Here is a 7,004-nt window from a genome sequence, read left to right as displayed (position 1 = left end):
CGGCATGGACATGGGACGCCAGCAAAGGAGAGTATTTCCATATGAGAGCAGCGCTGATGACGACGCTGCACGACTATCCTAGTTATGGGTACATCGCAGGCCAGGTGTGCCACGGATACAGCGGATGCACGAGGTGCATGGATGATACAACGTCTCAGCAGCTTACGTCAACGAAAGATGGCGGGTCTGGCAAAATCGTGTACATGGAGCATCGTAGATGGCTCGAGAAGGATGACCCGTGGAGAAAGAGTGGAGATCGATTCAATGGGTTGGCTGAGCTTCGAGGACCTGCACGTAAGAGGAGCGGCACCGAAATCGACATGCTGTTGAGAAACTGGGAACAATGCCCCAAGCCGGGAAAGATCAAAAAGGCGCCAGAGCCGCTGCTGAAGGTATGGAAAATAAGATCTGTTTTCTGGGACTTGGAGTACTGGCCCAATCATGACACACCCCATTGCGTTGATCAAATGCATATTACGAAGAATTTCCTCGAGAGCTTGCTTGGAACATTGATGAACATTCCAGAGAAGACCAAGGATGGGCCGTAGGCAAGGAAAGACGTCGACGATTTGAAGATCAGGAAAGACCTCCACCGTAAAAAGTTGATGGAGGAGACGGAGACGGAGACAGGGGAGGGGGAAAGGGGCAGAAAAGTCAACATGAAGGAGGAGAATTATTGCCCCCCTTCTTGCTTCACCTTAAGTCCAAAGGAGATCGATGAATTCATCAAGTGCCTTACGGGAATCAAAGTCTGTTCCGGTTACTGTGGGAAGATAAGCAGATTTCTAGACCCCAAGAAGAAAAAGTTCAGCGGGATGAAGTCTCATGACTGTCATGTGATGATGACATAGATACTCCCTGTTTCCATTAGAGGAATAATGGAAAAGCACGTCCGTGAGACACTTACTGGTCTCTGCGACTTCTTCGACATTATCTCTCGAAAATCCATAAGTGTGAAGCAGCTCCGAAGGCTACAGGAAGAGATTGTTGTCATACTATGTGAGCTTGAGATGTACTTCCCGCCCGCGTTCTTTGACGTCATGGTGCATCTATGTGTCCACATCGTGGACGACATCATTGACCTCGGGCCGACATTCTTTCACATCATGATGTCGTTCGAGAGGATGAATGGGGTCACCAAAGGATTCGTTCGTAACAATGCCCGTTCCGAAGGGAGCATCGTCCATGGGTATCTGATGCATAAGTGTGTCTCTTTTTTCAAGAATTATATAAGCATCGGAGACCCTGTTGTTGGTTTCCCATCAAGAAGCACGATGGGAAGCTCGAAGGAGATGGTCACAACAATGGCCGGAGGGAATTGCACGTGGACTACTCGAATCGATGGAACGACTTTGACAGGGCTAACTTAGTAGTGCTACAACACCTAGATGTGGTAGATGATTATGTGGCATGACTTTTGTTTTCTTAAGTACATTATGTTGTATATTATCGTTCAAATCAACAACTCACTTTGTAGGTACTAGCTAGATCGCAGATGGCGAAGGGCTACTACGTCGTGCACGTTGGGAGGGTTCCAGGAGTCTACGACCACTGGCCAGTCGCTCAGGCCCAGGTGCACAGGTACCCAGGTGCTAGCCACAGAGTGCTTGACACCAGAGCCAAAGCAGAAATTAGTTATTTGAGGTGGTCGACACTCCAGCATGAGCAGGGGCGGCACCGTCGGTACTACATAGTCGCGCTCGTCTTCATGTTGATCGCTCTTCTGTTCTACATCATGTTGTAGATAGAGATGATGAAACTTGTGGGTGTGCCATGACCATGCAGTTGCGCTTACTCGAGACATGGCATGATCGCACTTATGTATCGCTATTTTCGAGACTATGTGATGATATTTTCTGTTGAATGATAATGATGATGATGATGATGCATGGTATTATGAAAAGACTATTGTATGTCTATGATATGTGAGAAGGGTATATGTTTAATTTGATGTGATAAACTCTTGTATAGAATCTGTATAAATAAATCACAAATACGTAGAGGGTGCAAATCTGCGAAAACTGTAAAAGTTAGCAGTAGCGCTGGTTAATACTTACCAGTAGTGCGGCTTAGTAGCAGCGCTTTCTCCAAGCACACACTACTACTATAATTAGCAGTAGCGCTGCCCATACCGGCACTACTGCTAACTATTGTTACCAGTAGCGCTGTCCATACCAGCACTGCTACTAGTTATTAGTTGTAGCGCGATAGCAGCAGCGCTCGGCCCAGCGCTACTACTATAGGATTATCAAGCGCTAGTGGTAGGCTTTTTCCTAGTAGTGAATGGCTCGCAGAGAGAGCAATTGCCTCATGATCTAGATAAGCTGTCTCCTGAGGAAACAATAAAGCTCAAAGCTACTGAAGACATTGTTCCTACTGAGGAAATTGCTGAAGAAATCACTCCCAGCACTGATGAAAATCAAGAAGATGCTCCTGAGGAAATTGCTCCAGAACCAATTCCTCAGCCCAGACGAAATCCTCAACCAGCTCATCCGAGGATTGCAAATGAAGTACAACTTGACAAAATCCTCGATGACATCAATGTGCCAGGTCCTCTCAGTCGCTCAAAAGCTTCACACTTAGTTAACTTTTGTGGGCATTCTTCTTTTGTGTCTATCACAGAACCGTCAAAAGTTGCTGAGGCTTTCATGGAACCTGAGTGGATTCAAGCCATGCAAGACGAACTTCTTCAATTCAAGCTGAATGACGTATGGAAGCTCGTCAAATGACAAGATCCTTGCAAGGATGGTCAAGTGGTGAGGAATATGGCACGACTTGTAGCCCAAGGCTACACACAGGTTGAAGGAATTGATTTCCATGAAACTTTTGCACCTGTTGCTAGACTTGAAGCTATTCAAATACTACTTGCTTATGAAAATCATCATAACATTACCTTATATCAAATGGATGTGAAAATTGCATTCCTCAATGGTAAGCTTGAGGAAGAAGTATATGTTGCTCAGCCCCCAGGTTTTGAGGATCCAAAGAATCCAGACAAAGTCTTCAGACTCAAAAAGGCTCTCTATGGTCTCAAGCAAGCCCCTCGGGCATGGTACGATACATTGAAGGAATTCCTCATGAAGAAAGGCTTCAAACCTGGTTCACTCGATCAAACTCTTTTCACAAAATCCTATGATAATGAACTATTTGTGTGCCAGATATATGTCGATGACATTATATTTGGCTGTATTGACAAACGTTACAGTGATGAATTTGCTTACATGATGAGTGAAGAATATCAGATGTCTATGATGGGGGAGCAGAAATTCTTCTTAGGTCTTCAAATTCATCAACAACGCAATGGCATCTTCATATCACAGGAGAAATACCTCAAGGATGTTTTGAGGAAATTCGACATGCATGAATGCAATGGCGCCAAGACTCCAATGCCTACTAACGGCCACCTCTGCACTAAAGAAAATGGTAAAGAATTCGATCAGCAGGTATATCGCTCCACGAGTGGCTCTTTCACTACTGAAATTCATAAATTTGCCGTCTGCCAAAGCGCACGGCAAAGGGTGCAACCACGGACGGCAAAGGCTTTGCCGTCGGTCAGTAGACGACAAAGTAGACGGTAAAAAAAATCCGGTGAAGAGGTTCTTTGCCGTCAGCTTTCCCAAAGCGGACGGCAAAGAATCTTTGCCATGAGTGGGCTGACGGCAAATTAGCTGGGACGGCAAAGGGTGCAACGTCCCCGTTAAGTGTTAACGGCAGGCCGTCTGCCTTTGCCGTCTGCCTCCCCTCATTTGTCGTGCGTGGGCAGACGGCAAAGAGGGGAGAGAGAGGGGCCAGATTCCCCCCTTTGCCGTCTGCCTCCACCCCTTTGCCATGCGGGGGCAGACGGCAAAGAGGGGAGAGAGAGGGGGCAGATTCCCCCCTTTGCCGTCTGCCTCCCTCCCCTTTGCCATGCGGGGGCAGACGGCAAAGAGGGGAGAGAGGGGGCAGATTCCCCCCTTTGTCGTCTGCCTCCCCCCCTTTGCCATGGGGGGGCAGACGGCAAAGAGGGGAAACAGCCCCTTTTTTATTTATTTTTTGTTATATCCAGCATTTTTAACAATAATCAGGATATATATATATTTGACATAAATAAATTTCTTTCCGTACTCATAACCATATTAAAATAACCTCTTATATCCATCTATCAAGTTGCATCCACGTGCATACAAAGTTTCATATATTACACCAGTTTCATCCACGTGCATACAAAGTTTCATATATTCATATACTACAATAGTTTCAATACAACCCATGTTACAAGAAATCATCTTCAAGCATTCCATCAATATTTGCCAAGCTTCCCGTGAAGTGAAGGTAACCTGCAAAATGACAAATAAGAAAGTTAGAAGAATAATAGTAGATGAAGTAGTGTATATATAGGTTATTTCGGAGAGAAATTAGCTAAGTATAGACCATTTAGGAGCTAACTAAGCTAATTATCTCATTTAGGTGGAACCCTAGCTAACTATAGGTCGTTTGAGAGCTAACTTGGGTAAAATAGGTCATTCCGGAGCAAACTATGCTTATTAAGCCATTTTTGATCTAGCTAGGCTAATTATAGGCCATTTAATACCTAAGTTAGGGGGAATAGGTCATGTTGCAGCTACGTAAGCCTTCTTATGTCATTTCGAGGATAATTAGCTAAGTATAGGTCATTTTTTATTAAATAGACCATTTAGGAGCTAACTAAGCTAATTATGTCATTTAGATGGATAATTAGCCAATTTAGGCTTTGTTGGATGAGTCTAATATGGCTACGTAGAATACGAGAAAGAGAAGAAGAAGTAAAATGAGGAGGAGGAGCAGGAGGAGGAGGAGGAGGAGAAGGAGACGGAAGAGGAGAAGAAGAAGAAAAGAAGAAGGAGAAGGAGAAGGAGGAAGAAGGAGGAAGAAGGAGAAGGAGGAGCTCTTTCTCCTTCTTCTCCTCCTTCTACTTATCCTCCTCCCTCTCCTTCTCCTTCTGCTCTTCTTCTTCTTCCTTCCTTTCATTTTTCCTCTTTCTTCTCCTCTCGTCTCCTTCTTCGGGCTAAATTGGCTAAGAATGCCTTTTTGGAACTAATTATGTCATTTCGAGGATAATTAGGTAAGTATAGGTCATATTTTATTAAATAGATCATTTAGGAGCTAACTAAGCTAATTATGTCATTTAGATGGATAATTAGCCAATTTAGGCTTTGTTGGATGAGTCTAATTAAGCTACGTAGAATAAGAGAAAGAGAAGAAGAAGTAAAAGAAGGAGGAGGAGGAGGAGGAGGAGGAGGAGGAGGAGAAGGAGACGGAAGAGGAGAAGAAGAAGAAAAGAAGAAGGAGAAGGAAAAGGAGGAAGAATGAGGAAGAAGGAGAAGGAGGAGCTCCTTCTCCTTCTTCTTCTCCTTCTTCTTATCCTCTCCCTCTCCTTCTTCTTATTCTCCTCTTCTTCTTCTTCCTTCCTATCATTTTTCCTCTTTCTTCTCCTCTCGTCTCCTTTTTCGGGCTAAATTGGCTAAGAATGCCTTTTTGGAGCTAATTATGTCATTTCGAGGATAATTAGCTAAGTATAGGTCATTTTTTATTAAATAGACCATTTACGAGCTAACTAAGCTAATTATGTCATTTAGATGGATAATTAGCCAATTTAGGCTTTGTTGGATGAGTCTAATTAAGCTACGTAGAATAAGAGAAAGAGAAGAATAAGTAAAAGGCGGAGGAGAAGGAGAAGGAGACGGAAGAGGAGAAGAAGAAGAAGAGAAGAAGGAGACGGAGAAGGAGGAAGAAGGAGAAGGAGGAGCTCCTTCTCCTTCTTCTCCTCCTTCTGCTTATCCCCCTCCCTCTCCTTCTCCTTCTTCTCCTCTTCTTCTTCTTCCTTCCTTTCATTTTTCCTCTTTCTTCTCCTCTTGTCTCCTTCTTCAGGCTAAATTGGCTAAGAATGCCTTTTTGGAACTAATAATGTCATTTCGAGGATAATTAGCTAAGTATAGGTCATTTTTTATTAAATAGACCATTTAGGAGCTAACTAAGCTAATTATGTCATTTAGATGGATAATTAGCCAATTTAGGCTTTGTTGGATGAGTCTAATTAAGCTACGTAGAATAAGAGAAAGAGAAGAAGAAGTAAAAGAAGGAGGAGGAGGAGGAGGAGGAGAAGGAGACGAAAGAGGAGAAGAAGAAGAAAAGAAGAAGGAGAAGGAGAAGGAGGAAGAAGGAGGAAGAAGGAGAAGGAGGAGCTCCTTCTCATTCTTATCCTCCTTCTTCTTATCCTCCTCCCTCTCGTTCTTCTTCTTCTCCTCTTCTTCTTCTTCCTTCCTTTCATTTTTCCTCTTTCTTCTCCTCTCGTCTCCTTCTTCGGGCTAAATTGGCTAAGAATGCCTTTTTGGAGCTAATTATGTCATTTCGAGGATAATTAGCTAAGTATAGGTCATTTTTTATTAAATATACCATTTAGGAGCTAACTAAGCTAATTATGTCATTTAGACGGATAATTAGCCAACTTATGCTTTGTTGGATGAGTCTAATTAAGCTAGTAGAATAAGAGAAAGAGAAGAAGAAGTAAAAGAAGGAGGAGGAGGAGGAGAAGGAGGAGGAGGAGAAGGAGACGGAAGAGGAGAAGAAGAAGAAAAGAAGAAGGAGAAGGAGAAGGAGGAAGAAGGAGGAACAAGGAGAAGGAGGAGCTCCTTCTCCTTCTTCTCGTCCTTCTTCTTATCCTCCTCCCTCTACTTCTTCTTCTTCTCCTCTTCTTCTTCTTCCTTCCTTTCATTTTTCCTCTTTCTTCTCCTCTCATCTCCTTCTTCGGGCTAAATTGGCTAAGAATGCCTTTTTGGAGCTAATTATGTCATTTCGAGGATAATTAGCTAAGTATAGGTAATTTTTTATTAAATAGACCATTTAGGAGCTAACTAAGCTAATTATGTCATTTAGATGGTGAATTATCCAATTTAGGCTTTGTTGGATGAGTCTAACTAAGCTACGTAGAATAAGAGAAAGAGAAGAAGAAGTAAAAGAAGGAGGAGGAGGAGGAGGAGGAGGAGAAG

This window comes from Hordeum vulgare, chromosome 5H, assembly GCF_904849725.1.
Source record: "Hordeum vulgare subsp. vulgare chromosome 5H, MorexV3_pseudomolecules_assembly, whole genome shotgun sequence".
In the NCBI taxonomy this organism is placed as follows: Eukaryota; Viridiplantae; Streptophyta; class Magnoliopsida; order Poales; family Poaceae; genus Hordeum; species Hordeum vulgare.
Note: the sequence above shows the minus strand (reverse complement) of the source record.